This window comes from Protopterus annectens, chromosome 10.part0, assembly GCF_019279795.1.
Source record: "Protopterus annectens isolate FY-2018-M chromosome 10.part0, PAN1.0, whole genome shotgun sequence".
NCBI classification, from domain to species: Eukaryota; Metazoa; Chordata; order Ceratodontiformes; family Protopteridae; genus Protopterus; species Protopterus annectens.
In genome coordinates, this window is record NC_056744.1 from 1,800,264,748 (window position 1) to 1,800,280,146 (window position 15,399).

At 40.3% G+C, this 15,399-nt stretch overlaps 1 long non-coding RNA gene across 1 annotated transcript in view; it reads left to right on the top strand.

Moving 5' to 3' along the window:
* Nucleotides 1-15,399, top strand: part of LOC122814038 — a 100,683-nt gene that overhangs the window by 58,725 nt on the left and 26,559 nt on the right. Inside the window, exon 2 of the long non-coding RNA XR_006366765.1 lies at nucleotides 532-826. This is a non-coding gene — a long non-coding RNA (uncharacterized LOC122814038). The remainder of the gene's footprint in view (nucleotides 1-531; nucleotides 827-15,399) is intronic.

Here is a 15,399-nt window from a genome sequence, read left to right on the forward strand (position 1 = left end):
CCTATGTGGAATGAAAGGGCAAGACCATTGAAGTCACGCTGGTAGTTGGCAAGCGTGGGAATGAAAAGTGAATATATATTTTTTTGTTTTGTTGTTATTTATAAGTTTGTTAACTGGGTAGTATTACTTGATTTATTAATGCATTGTCTGTCTCACCAGAAAAGAGCACAAAACCCAAGAAAGTTAACTGGTTCACTTACTTTACCGTAGTGAGTTAAGTGGTTTACTTAATTTACCATAGTGAGTTAAGTGGTTTACTTAATTTACGCAAGTATGAATGTTGAAGCTGATGAGACTTGAACCCAAGATCATGTTTTACATTCCAGCACGATAACTACTGAGTTATTCTGCCGCCTTTGGAGGTATAATTTACTGCATGATGCCTCCCTCGTTTATGAAATTTGATAAGGACTGCTAACAGTTATATACTATCTTAAAATAAATATGTAAGAAAATGTTTACTCTAAAATGATAGCATTAAATGTTCACTTACTCTTACCTTTTTATATACATTTTTTTTCATTTTATAAGTTCAGAGATTGAATTCTGCCTTGTGAAATACAAGAAAGCTCATTTTCATTTGCAACACTCCAAGAAAACAATGGCAAACAACACTAGCTACGCTAACGGAAAGACTCAAAAAGAGGACAGTTCACTGGAAATGAGAGAGCTAACAGAGTCCTTGCCGCACAGTAAATGCATCTACAGTTCCAGTACAGCCTATCAGAAGAGGAAGCAGCTTGGCAAATACCGCCACCTTGCTATTGCAAGCATCTTATGCGGCTGCTCCTGCATTGGAATTGCAGCATTAATTCTTGCAGTCAAAGTAAGTAACGTTAAATGCTGTTAAAGTAAGTAACGTTAAATGCTGTTAACTGACAGTGGTGTGGCATTTTTATTTTGTGGTTGGAACAACTTTGGTAGCATTCACCATGTTCCACTTCCAGTCCAGTCATACCTGCAACATATGAGTCACCCATGATTTTATGTACATAATGTTTAATAAATAGGTTTATAACTATACAGTATATCATGTGAGGAACTGTGGTGAGTGAAGTCCCATGACATATAAATGACAAAGAACAAACACAATAGAATGTTTCTAAACCATACAGAAGTAATACAGGCAAACATTCACTCACAGCACAGTATGTAGTAGCCCATATATAACCGTGTACATTGCAGTGGCATAAACAAAACATGTCCTGACATGCCAGAGCACAGAAAGCTTTTGGTAATGGTCCTGCACTAATCACTCTGTACCTTGAAGCTATTTTGTACCCCACACCATATGAACTCAGTGTAATTTGCACTCATGCAACTTGCTTGTTGTACCATATGGTACAATATTGTGAGGTAAAATCGGGTTGTAAATAGATAAAATGAAAGTTCAAGATAGATATGAGAAAAAAGTGCTACAGCCAAAGGGAGGGTAGAGTGCCAGCAGATCATATCAGCATGTGTTCAAGGGGGGATGAGTCAGATGGGACAGACTGAATAAAGGAGGGCAGGAGAGGGATACAGCATCTTATGTGATAGCTGCTTCTTCAGAAGGAAGGAAGAAAGCCTCATACAGCTGCCATTTCAGTGCACACATTTGTAGTGTTGCAATAAACAAAATTGTAACTGAGTAACAGTTAATTATTATATTTTTTTATTTTCATTCATTAACAAGGTAGGTGGGTGGTCCAAAGGCCCTTTTTAGCCACAAAAATGAGACAAATGTTAACCGAGTAACAGCATGCATTGTTAGGATTTGTAATACTTTAGCACGCACTGAAGTTAATGACTCATTGTTACTACAGTAACATAATTTTAGTACCATGAGAAGCATAAACTGCAACAGTTTTCAGCGCTGCCTTAACCCCCCCCCCCCCGCCTGGCCTGTCAAATCATCACTAGTGACATCATAGATGCACAAAGCAGCAGTTTTCAGTGCTGCCTTAAACTTCCCTTCCCCTGTGAAATCGTCACTAGTGACATCATAGATGCATGGAACAGCAGTTTTCAGTGCTGCTTTAAACTTCCCTTCCCCTGTGAAATCATCACTAGTGACATCATAGATGCATGGAACAACAGTTTTCAATTCTGTCTTAAACTCCTCCTCCCCCGTGAAATCACCACTAGTGACATCATAGAAGCACGAAGGAGCAGTTTTCACATTTTTAATTCTGATGTTTACTGAATAAGCTATTTCTGGAAAATTTACAGCAATCAGACTGCGGTAGTGGTACTGCGGTAGCGTTGTCACCTCACAGTAAGACGTTGTCCTGTTCGATTCTCAGCTAGAGCGTCTTCTGTGTGGAGACATGCATGACTGGGCATTCCTTCGTTTAAGGTTGTGTATCAGGGCTGGCAACTCGGCACGTAAAAATCCACTGCCAATCATTAGCGGACCGGAGTTCCTCTGTGGCGACCCCTAACCCGGAAAAAGCCGAAAGAAACAACAACAAAAAAAAAGTAAATAAAATCCAGGCAGGATGGAACTGTTTTTATGCAGGGTAAGTGTGTGGTGCTCACTCAGATGTAGAGATTTACTCTGTTATGATGGGCGGTACCACATGTGAGTTCAAGCATTTAAAATCATAGAATGTAAAAGGAACTTGGCCATATACGCTTTGCCAGTACCCATGCTTAGACTTTACTTCCTTTTTCAAAGAGCAAAGAGCACGTCAAACCTCTCCAAGTGTCTTATCCCTTCTTAAAGGGTGCCATGTCATATTGCTTGATCTGGAGAAGATTGTTCCACAGAGGGGGTAGTTTTGTTTTCTTTTCACTACCACCTACTCTGTGATGAAATATCAAAATTCATTTACAACTACACTTCCTCTGACATCAGTACAGCTGCAAGGCTCACTATTGAATTTGTTTAATCATGTGAGTAATGTACACCTGCAGGAAAATGTAAACAGGCTGTTCCTGATTTACAAAGTGCACTTGTGAACAACTAACAGTTCACCAAAGCAAGCAGGCTATATTTGGAAATAACAGGGTGTACACAGGGTAGTACTAAGCAAACAGATTAAATATGGGCCACGACAATCTTCACGAAGTCAAACATAGACAAGAAAGGCCTTTTAAGATGCTGGCTAAAGGAAAATACATGAAAACTGAGGTACAGTTTTTCTCACTTCCCCAAAAAAAATCATGGGATTGTTACACTGTAAATTTATTTTTCTAATAATCTGTATCTGTTCTTTCTTTCCCTTCTTTAATGCATTTCACTACTGTATCTGAATCCCCCTCACATTTCAAACTTTTTGTACATTAGCTACACCCCTCCCCAGCCAAATCCACATGTGCCTGCCAACACACACACAAAATTAATTTTTCATAACTTGGCATATCCTTTCCTGCCTTTGGCATGTATGCTTTTGTTGTTTTCCAAACCAGATTAAACAAGTACATTCTTAGCAAAGAAGGGTTTTCCTTCTGTCCCATAGGTTCATGGTTCGTAGCTACTAGGATGTCTGTTTTCAGGTCATTATGAGCCCAGGCAATAAACCATATTTAAAAAACTCTGCCTCATGGAGGGCAACACGTGAGAGACACTGGAAGAAATTTTGACTACCTATCCAGTTGTTAAGATTTACACTGAAAGTGGGAAAGTTACTACTCCACCTGCACTACTCCCCTGGTATCTCTTTCCCCAGTGAAATCTGACCATAAACTTGTAACCTTCTCTTTAAATCTCCAAAAGCTCCTTTAGCAAACCCCACTGCATTGACTACAAATATCTCAACCTCAAACTACTCTATGAAGAAATATCAAAATTCCTCTGTGACTGCATCTCCCCTGACTTTAATATATTGGTAGTTGACCTTGGGAACAATGTTTCTGCCGGGTTTGAACAGTCCCTTAAGTATCAGAAGTAACTTGTAACTAGACACTTTTGATTCATCTTAAGTCACATCATTCTTTGAACTAGTAGATTTAATTGGTGCTTTTGGAGTTCTTGTTTATAAAGAATGAAAACGCTCAATATGTATCCTTTATTAGTTATTATTGATGACTTTTTTATTATCCTTGCAAATAAATTTAGTGGAATTTCACCCCCAATACTTCTATTCACAGCCCCCAAATAAAATAAAAAATCTAATACCTTATTCCCCAATTATCTCTAAAGATCATTTACTGAAAGTGCTAACCCAGACCAAAATACGTCCTCCAAGGGACCTGACAATATTTCTGGTTGCTTAATAAATAGTGTTAAAGATGCCCCTTGCAGACCCATTCAAATCAGGTAATCCTAAACTACCTTGTTCTTTTGGAAGGAGCAACGTATCCCTCTTAGCTTCTGTTCTTTTCCCTCCGCAGATAAATTCCTTTAACTCTTTATTAATTATTGTCCACAACTTCTCCTCTGAGTGATAAAATACGCTTGATCTGTATATAAATCTAAATGGACTAAAAATATTTTCTCTGTTTATATCTTACTATTTATAGGCATAAATAAGAGCTTCCAGTTTCTCAGTTATTGCATTACTGTTTACCCTCTTCCCACATATTCCTAGCTGCCATAATAGACGCCTTTTTATTTCATACTCCTAAATACTTCCTCTTATAGTGTCCACATAAATAGGGGGTATTGTTGAAATATTTAATGTGTGGGTAGATAATTTATGGCTATAGCTTTGTTTTACATTAATTTCATATCCCGAAAAGACTTGAAATGGTGTTAAAATGTTCCACAACACTGAGATGTCCTTTTCTGGATTTATCAGATACAAACTCATCCATCCATAACCCATTTTCCCATTTTTGCAAGGTGTCACTTCAACAGTCACACTCATTTAGAGGCAAGGTACACACCACTGGGTGGTTAGCCCTGCCTCAGTTTTTCTTCCACATCACCCACTCACATGCACCCTCACACCTATGGCCAGTTTAGAATGTCCAATCCACCTACTGCATTCCTTTGGCATGTGTGAGGAAACCGAAGCGCTTGGAGGAAACCCATGCAAACACAGGGAGGACATGCAGACTTTATCATCTACAAATAAAGCCAACTTTATGAATTTACCAATTATATTATATTTCTGACCCCTTTTCTTTGCCAGTGGCTGTAAATAAAAAGCAAATAGCAAAGGCGAAAGAGGACTCTCCTGTCTGGTTCCTCTGTTCAAACACAACTTAGAAAGGAACCCTCCTACTTTAATTTTTGCCTCAGATCCTTCATATATCCTCCTAATTAACCTTATTATACTATCAGGGAATGTAAATGTTTACATTGCCCTATTCATAAAATCCTAGCTTACTCCATCAGTTGCTTTCTCTGCATTAAGACCCACCAACAACACCAGCATTTTCCTACATTTTACTTCCCTCTGGATCATCATTGTTCTATTAATGTTGTCAAATCTTTGCCTCCTCTCTGCAAAACCACATTGATCCATATCTGTCAATTTTGGTAACACCTTTGCCATTATTGTAGTTAGTATAGACAAAACCACTTTATAATTATGGTTTAAACTTTGAAATGGGTCTACAGGTTCCTAGGTTCATAGGCAAGTACTAAGCTAGCTGCCCTTGACGGCCATTTTAAGTCTAGCCGGTTTTCCTTTTTGTGCTGGGCTTAACTTATCCCATTTGGTTAGAGATTGGCCTTCCCCATCTAATGGCTAGTAATTCTATGTTACCCATAAAGAGACTAATGGGTTCATACCACAGATAATTTGTGGGGGTCATGCAGAGGATACAGCATTTAGGAGCTGCCTCTATACATTAGTAGTACGGGGGGGGGGGGCAGTCCTGGAGTAAAGTTTCTGTTTCCCATCCATAGATTCAAGTTGCATTTGAATATGGACAGGGATGAACTTTGTTTTATGTGGATGGTGAGTCTTTTCCAGAGTAATACGTCCTCTGCAAGATATACCTGTCCCTCCAAAGCATTCTGTTGATGTTGCAGAAGAGGTTTATATCAATAGACCAAGTATTACTGATGTCACTTCACTTGCTGATGTGCAGTAAATCCATTAGTAATGGGTCTGAGGATGCCTTGTATGCCACACACAGGAAACCTCTTAGCAATGTGAAGTATACTGAGTATAGTGACATGGCGTTCAGTTGGTCCATGTAGGACATGTTGTTGTAGAATACTAAGTATAGTGACAGGGCTTTGAGTCGGTCCATGTAGGACATGTTGTAGAATACTCAGTATAGTGGCAGGGCTTTGAGTTGATCCATGTAGGACATGTTGTTGTAGAATACTATGTATAGTGACAGGGCTTTGAGTCGGTCCATGTAGGACATGTTGTAGAATACTATGTATTGTGGCAGGGCTTTGAGTCAGTCCATGTAGGACATGTTGTTGTAGAATACTAAGTATAGTGACAGGGCTTTGAGTCGGTCCATGTAGGACATGTTGTTGTAGAATACTAAGTATAGTGACAGGGCTTTGAGTTGATCCATGTAGGACATGTTGTTGTAGAATACTATGTATAGTGAAAGGGCTTCGAGTTGATCCATGTAGGAAATGTTGTTGTAGAATACTAAGTATATTGACAGGGCTTTGAGTTGGTCCATGTCGGACATGTTGTTGTAGAATAATAAGTATAGTGACAGGGCTTTGAGTTGGTCCATGTAGGGCATTACATCATAGAATACTAAGTATAGTGACAGGGCTTTGAGTCGGTCCATGTAGGACATGTTGTAGAATACTAAGTATAGTGACGGGGCTTTGAGTCAGTCCATGTAGGACATGTTGTAGAATACTGAGTATATTGACAGGGCTTTGAGTTGGTCCATGTCGGACATGTTGTTGTAGAATAATAAGTATAGTGACAGGGCTTTGAGTTGGTCCATGTAGGGCATTACATCATAGAATACTAAGTATAGTGACAGGGCTTTGAGTTGGTCCATGTAGGACATGTTGTAGAATACTGAGTATAGTGACAGGGCTTTGACTTGGTCCATTTAGGACATGTTGTTGTAGAATACTGAGTATAGTGACAGGGCTTTGAGTTGGTCCATGTAGGACATGTTGTTGTAGAATACTGAGTATAGTGACAGTGCTTTGAGTTGGTCCATGTAGGACATGTTTTAGAATACTGAGTATAGTGACAGGGCTTTAAATCAGTCCATGTAGGACATGTTGTTGTAGAATACTAAGTATAGTGACAGGGCTTTGAGTCAGTCCATGTAGGACATGTTGTTGTAGAATACTGAGTATAGTGACAGGGCTTTGAGTTGGTCCATGTAGGGCATTACATCGTAGAATACTAAGTATAGTGACAGGGCTTTGAGTCTGTCCATGTAGGACATGTTGTTGTAGAATACTATGTATAGTGACAGGGCTTTGAGTTGGTCCATGTAGGACATGTTGTAGAATACTGAGTATAGTGACAGGGCTTTGACTTGGTCCATTTAGGGCATGTTGTTGTAGAATACTGAGTATAGTGACAGGGCTTTGAGTTGGTCCATGTAGGACATGTTGTTGTAGAATACTGAGTATAGTGACAGTGCTTTGAGTTGGTCCATGTAGGACATGTTTTAGAATACTGAGTATAGTGACAGGGCTTTGAGTCAGTCCATGTAGAACATGTTGTTGTAGAATACTAAGTATAGTGACAGGGCTTTGAGTTGGTCCATGTAGGACATGTTGTTGTAGAATACTAAGTATAGTGACAGGGCTTTGAGTCAGTCCATGTAGGACATGTTGTTGTAGAATACTGAGTATAGTGACAAGGCTTTGAGTTGACCCTGTAGGACATGTTGCTGTAGAATACTGAGTATAGTGACAGGGCTTTGCATTGGTCCATGTAGGACATGTTGTTGTAGAATACTATGTATAGTGACAGGGCTTTGAGTTGGTCCATGTAGGACATGTTGTTGTAGAATACTAAGTATAGTGACAGGGCTTTGAGTTGGTCCATGTAGGACATGTTGTTGTAGAATACTGAGTATAGTGACAGGGCTTTGAGTTGATCCATGTAGGACATGTTGTTGTAGAATACTATGTATAGTGACAGGGCTTTGAGTTGGTCCATGTAGGACATGTTGTTGTAGAATACTATGTATAGTGACAGGGCTTTGAGTTGGTCCATGTAGGACATGTTGTAGAATACTGAGTATAGTGACAGGGCTTTGAGTTGGTCCATGTAGGACATGTTGTAGAATACTGAGTATAGTGACAGGGCTTTGATCTGGTCCATTTAGGACATGTTGTTGTACAGTAATAAGTATAGTGACAGGGCTTTGAGTTGGTCCATGTAGGACATGTTGTAGAATACTAAGTATTGTGACAGGGCTTTGAGTTGGTCCGTGTAGGACATGTTGTAGAATACTGAGTATAGTGACAGGGCTTTGAGTTGGTCCATGTAGGACATGTTGTTGTAAAATACTGAGTATAGTGGCAGGGCTTTGAGTCAGTCCATGTAGGACATGTTGTTGTAGAATACTGAGTATAGTGACAGGGCTTTGAGTTGGTCCATGTAGGACATGTTGTTGTAGAATACTACGTATAGTGACAGGGCTTTGAGTCAGTCCATGTAAGACATGTTGTTGTAGACTACTAAGTATAGTGACAGGGCTTTGAGTTGGTCCATGTAGGACATGTTGTTGTAGAATACTGAGTATAGAGATTGGGCTTTGAGTTGGTCCATGTCGGACATGTTGTTGTAGAATACTACGTATAGTGAAAGGGCTTTGAGTCGGTCCATGTAGAACATGTTGTTGTAGAATACTGAGTATAATGACAAGGCTTTGAGTTGGTCCATGTAGGACATGTTGTTGTAGAATACTGAGTATCGTGACAGGGCTTTGAGTTGGTCCATGTAGGACATGGTGTTGTAGAATACTAAGTGTAGTGACAGGGCTTTGAGTTGGTCCATGTAGGACATGTTGTTGAATACTGAGTATAGTGACAGGGCTTTGAGTTGGTCCATGTAGGACATGTTGTAGAATACTGAGTATAGTGACAGGCCTTTGAGTTGGTCCATGTGGGACATGTAGAATACTGAGTATAGTGACAGGGCTTTGATTTGGTCCATGTAGGACATGTTGTTGTAGAATACTAAGTATAGTGACAGGGCTTTGAGTTGGTCCATGTAGGACATGTAGACTACTGAGTATAGTGACAGGGCTTTGAGTTGGTCCATGTAGGACATGTTGTTGTAGAATACTATGTATAGTGGCAGGGCTTTGAGTTAGTCCATGTAGGACATGTTGTAGAATACTAAGTATAGTGACAGGGCTTTGAGTTGGTCCATGTAGTACATGTTGTTGTAGAATACTGAGTATAGTGACAGGGCTTTGAGTTGGTCCATGTAGGACATGTTGTTGTAGAATTCTATGTATAGTGACAGGGCTTTGAGTTAGTCCATGTAGGACATGTTGTAGAATACTGAGTATAGTGACAGGGCTTTGAGTTGGTCCATGTAGGACATGTTGTAGAATACTGGGTATAGTGACAGGGCTTTGAGTTGGTCCATGTAGGACATGTTGTTGTAGAATACTGCGTATAGTGACAGGGCTTTGAGTCAGTCCATGTAGGACATGTTGTTGTAGAATACCGAGTATAGTGACAGGGCTTTGAGTTGGTCCATGTAGGAAATGTTGTTGTAGAATACTGAGTATAGTGACAGGGCTTTGAGTTGGTCCATGTAGGACATGTTGTTGTAGAATACTGAGTATAGGTTTAGGGCTTTGAGTTGGTCCATGTAGGACATGTTGTTGTAGAATACTGAGTATAGTGGCAGTGCTTTGAGTCAGTCCATGTAGGACATGTTGTTGTAGAATACGAAGTATAGTGACAGGCCTTTGAGTTGGTCCATGTAGGACATGTTGTTGTAGAATACTAAGTATATTGATAGGGCTTTGAGTCGGTCCATGTAGGACATGTTGTTGTAGAATACTACGTATAGTGACAGGGCTTTGAGTCAGTCCATGTAGGACATGTTGTTGTAAAATACCGAGTATAGTGACAGGGCTTTGAGTTGGTCCATGTAGGACATGTTGTTGTAGAATACGAAGTATAGTGACAGGCCTTTGAGTTGGTCCATGTAGGACATGTTGTTGTAGAATACTAAGTATATTGATAGGGCTTTGAGTCGGTCCATGTAGGACATGTTGTTGTAGAATACTACGTATAGTGACAGGGCTTTGAGTCAGTCCATGTAGGACATGTTGTTGTAGAATACTGACTATAGTGACAGGGCTTTGAGTCGGTCCATGTAGGACATGTTGTTGTAGAATACTGAGTATAGTGACAGGGCTTTGAGTTGGTCCATGTAAGACATGTTGTTGTAGAATACTAAGTATAGTGACAGGGCCTTTGAGTCGGTCCATGTAGAACATGTTGTTGTAGAATACCGAGTATAATGACAAGGCTTTGAGTTGGTCCATGTAGGACATGTTGTCGAATACTGAGTATAGTGACAGGGCTTTGAGTTGATCCATGTAGGACATGTTGTTGTAGAATACTGAGTATAGTGACAGGGATTTGAGTTGGTCCATGTAGGACATGTTGTTGTTGAATACTGAGTATAGTGACAGGGCTTTGAGTTGGTTCATGTAGGACATGTTGTAGAATACTGAGTATAGTGACAGGGATTTGAGTTAGTCCATGTAGGACATGTTGAATACCGAGTATAGTGACAGGGCTTTGAGTTGGTTCATGTAGGACATGTTGTAGAATACTGAGTATAGTGACAGGGCTTTGAGTTGGTCCATGTAAGACATGTTGTTGTACAATACTATGTATAGTGACAGGGCTTTGAGTTGGTCCATGTAGGACATGTTGTAGAATACTGAGTATAGTGACAGGGCTTTGAGTTGTTCCATGTACGACATGTTGTAGAATACTGAGTATAGTGACAGGGCTTTGATTTGGTGCATTTAGGACATGTTGTTGTACAATAATAAGTATAGTGACAGGGCTTTGACTTGGTCCATGTAGGACATGTTGTTGTAGAATACTATGTATAGTGACAGGGCTTTGAGTTGGTCCATGTAGGACATGTTGTTGTAGAATACTGAGTATAGTGACAGGGCTTTGAGTTGGTCCATGTAGGACATATTGTTGTAGAATACGGAGTATAGTGACAGGGCTTTGAGTTGGTCCATGTAGGGCATGTTGTTGTAGAATACTGAGTATAGTGACAGGGCTTTGAGTTGGTCCATGTAGGACATGTTGTAGAATACTGAGTATAGTGACAGGGCTTTGATTTAGTCCATGTAGGACATGTTGTTGTAGACTACTAAGTATATTGACAGGGCTTTGAGTCGGTCCATGTAGGACATGTTGTTGTAGAATACTAAGTATATTGATAGGGCTTTGAGTCGGTCCATGTAGGACATGTTGTTGTAGAATACTACGTATAGTGACAGGGCTTTGAGTCAGTCCATGTAGGACATGTTGTTGTAAAATACCGAGTATAGTGACAGGGCTTTGAGTTGGTCCATGTAGGACATGCTGTTGTAGAATACGAAGTATAGTGACAGGCCTTTGAGTTGGTCCATGTAGGACATGTTGTTGTAGAATACTAAGTATATTGATAGGGCTTTGAGTCGGTCCATGTAGGACATGTTGTTGTAGAATACTACGTATAGAGACAGGGCTTTGAGTCAGTCCATGTAGGACATGTTGTTGTAGAATACTGAGTATAGTGACAGGGCTTTGAGTTGGTCCATGTAGGACATGTTGTTGTAGAATACTAAGTATAGTGACAGGGCCTTTGAGTCGGTCCATGTAGAACATGTTGTTGTAGAATACCGAGTATAATGACAAGGCTTTGAGTTGGTCCATGTAGGACATGTTGTCGAATACTGAGTATAGTGACAGGGCTTTGAGTTGATCCATGTAGGACATGTTGTTGTAGAATACTGAGTATAGTGACAGGGCTTTGAGTTGGTTCATGTAGGACATGTTGTAGAATACTGAGTATAGTGACAGGGCTTTGAGTTGGTCCATGTAGTACATGTTGTTGTAGAATACTGAGTATAGTGACAGGGCTTTGAGTTGGTCCATGTAAGACATGTTGTTGTAGAATACTATGTATAGTGACAGGGCTTTGAGTTGGTCCATGTAGGACATGTTGTAGAATACTGAGTATAGTGACAGGGCTTTGAGTTGTTCCATGTACGACTTGTTGTAGAATACTGAGTATAGTTACAGGGCTTTGATTTGGTGCATTTAGGACATGTTGTTGTACAATAATAAGTATAGTGACAGGGCTTTGAGTTGGTCCATGTAGGACATGTTGTTGTAGAATACTGAGTATAGTGACAGGGCTTTGAGTTAGTCCATGTAGGACATATTGTTGTAGAATACGGAGTATAGTGACAGGGCTTTGAGTTGGTCCATGTAGGGCATGTTGTTGTAGAATACTGAGTATAGTGACAGGGCTTTGAGTTGGTCCATGTAGGACATGTTGTAGAATACTGAGTATAGTGACAGGGCTTTGATTTAGTCCATGTAGGACATGTTGTTGTAGACTACTAAGTATATTGACAGGGCTTTGAATCGGTCCATGTAGGACATGTTGTTGTAGAATACTGAGTATAGTGACAGGGCTTTGAGTCGGTCCATGTAGGACATGTTGTTGTAGAATACTAAGTATAGTGACAGGGCTTTGAGTCAGTCCATGTAGGACATGTTGTTGTAGACTACTAAGTATAGTGGCAGGGCTTTGAGTTGGTCTATGTAGGACATGTTGTTGTAGAATACTGAGTATAGTGACAGGGCTTTGAGTCGGTCCATGTAGGACATGTTGTTGTAGAATACTAAGTATAGTGACAGGGCTTTGAGTCAGTCCATGTAGGACATGTTGTTGTAGACTACTAAGTATAGTGACAGGGCTTTGAGTTGGTCCATGTAGGACATGCTGTTGTAGAATACTAAGTATAGTGACAGGGCTTTGAGTTGGTCCATGTAGGACATGTTGTTGTAGAATACTAAGTATAGTGACAGGGCTTTGAGTTGGTCCATGTAGGACATGTTGTTGTAGAATACTGAGTATAGTGACAGGGATTTGAGTTAGTCCATGTAGGACATGTAGAATATCGAATATAGTGACAGGGCTTTGAGTTGGTCCATGTAGGACATGTTGTTGTAGAATACTGAGTATAGTGATAGGGCTTTGAGTTGGTCCATGTAGGACAAGTTGTAGAATACTGAGTATAGTGACAGGGATTTGAGTTAGTCCATGTAGGACATGTTGAATACCGAGTATAGTGACAGGGCTTTGAGTTGGTCCATGTAGGACATGTTGTTGTAGAATACTGAGTATAGTGACAGGGCTTTGAGTTGGTCCATGTAGGACAAGTTGTAGAATACTGAGTATAGTGGCAGGGCTTTGAGTTGGTCCGTGTAGGACATGTTGTAGAATACTGGGTATAGTGACAGGGCTTTGAGTTGGTCCATGTAGGACATGTTGTTTTAGAATACTGAGTGTAGTGACAGGGCGTTGAGTTGGTCCATGTAGGACGTGTTGTTTTAGAATACTGAGTAGAGTGACAGGGCTTTGAGTCAGTCCATGTAGGACATGTTGTTGTAGAATACTGAGTATAGTGACAGGGCTTTGAGTTGGTCCATGTAGGACATGTTGTAGAATACTAAGTATAATGACAGGGCTTTGAGTTGGTCCATGTAGGACATGTTGTAGAATAATGAGTATAGTGACAGGGCTTTGAGTTGGTCCATTTAGGACATGTTGTTGTACAATAATAAGTATAGTGACAGGGCTTTGAGTTGGTCCATGTAGGACATGTTGTTGTTGAATACTGAGTATAGTGACAGGGCTTTGAGTTGGTCCATGTCGGACATGTTGTTGTTGAATACTGAGTATAGTGACAGGGCTTTGATTTGGTCCATGTAGGACATGTTTACTAAGTATAGTGACAGGGCTTTGAGTTGGTCCATGTAGGACATGTTGTTGTAGAATACTGAGTATAGTGACAGGGCTTTGAGTTGGTCCATGTAGGACATATTGTTGTAGAATACGGAGTATAGTGACAGGGCTTTGAGTTGGTCCATGTAGGGCATGTTGTTGTAGAATACTGAGTATAGTGACAGGGCTTTGAGTTGGTCCATGTAGGACATGTTGTAGAATACTATGTATTGTGGCAGGGCTTTGAGTCAGTCCATGTAGGACATGTTGTTGTAGAATACTATGTATAGTGACAGGGCTTTGAGTTGGTCCATGTAGGACATGTTGTAGAATACCGAGTATAGTGACAGGGCTTTGAGTTGGTCCATGTAGGACATGTTGTTGTAGAATACTGAGTATAGTGACAGGGCTTTGAGTTGGTCCATGTAGAACATGTTGTTGTAGAATGCTGAGTATAGTGACAGGGCTTTGAGGTGGTCCATGTAGGACATGTTGTTATCAGATACTTAGTTTAGTGGCATGGCTTTGAGTTGGTCCATGTAGGACATGTTGTTGTAGAATACTGAGTATAGTGATAGGGCTTTGAGTTGGTCCATGTAGGACAAGTTGTTGTAGACTACTAAGTATAGTGACAGGGCTTTGAGTTGGTCCATGTAGGACATGTTGTTTTAGAATACTGAGTGTAGTGACAGGGTGTTGAGTTGGTCCATGTAGGACATGTTTTAGAATACTGAGTAGAGTGACAGGGCTTTGAGTCAGTCCATGTAGGACATGTTGTTGTAGAATACTGAGTATAGTGACAGGGCTTGGAGTTGGTCCATGTAGGACATGTTGTTGTAGAATACTGAGTATAGTGACAGGGCTTGGAGTTGGTCCATGTAGGACATGTTGTTGTAGAATACTGAGTATAGTGACAGGGCTTTGAGTCAGTCCATGTAGGACATGTTGTTGTAGAATACTAAGTATAGTGACAGGGCTTTGAGTTGGTCCATGTAGGACATGTTGTTGTAGAATACTGAGTATAGTGACAGGGCTTTGAGTTGGTCCATGTAGGACATGTTGTAGAATACTAAGTATAATGACAGGGCTTTGAGTTGGTCCATGTAGGACATGTTGTAGAATAATGAGTATAGTGACAGGGCTTTGATTTGGTCTATGTAGGACATGTTGTTGTAGACTACTACGTATAGTGACAGGGCTTTGAGTTGGTCCATGTAGGACATGTTGTAGAATACTAAGCATAGTGACAGGGCTTTGAGTTGGTCCATGTAGGGCATTTTGTTGTAGAATACTGAGTATAGTGACAGGGCTTTGAGTTGGTCCATGTAGGACATGTTGTTGTAGAATACTAAGTATAGTGACAGGGCTTTGAGTCGGTCCATGTAGGACATGTTGTAGAATACTGAGTATAGTGACAGGGCTTTGATTTGGTCATTTTAGGACATGTTGTTGTAGAATACTGAGTATAGTGACAGGGCTTTGAGTTGGTCCATGTAGGACATGTGGTTGTAGAATACTGAGTATAGTGACATGGCTTTGAGTTGGTCCATGTAGGACATGTTTAGGTTTT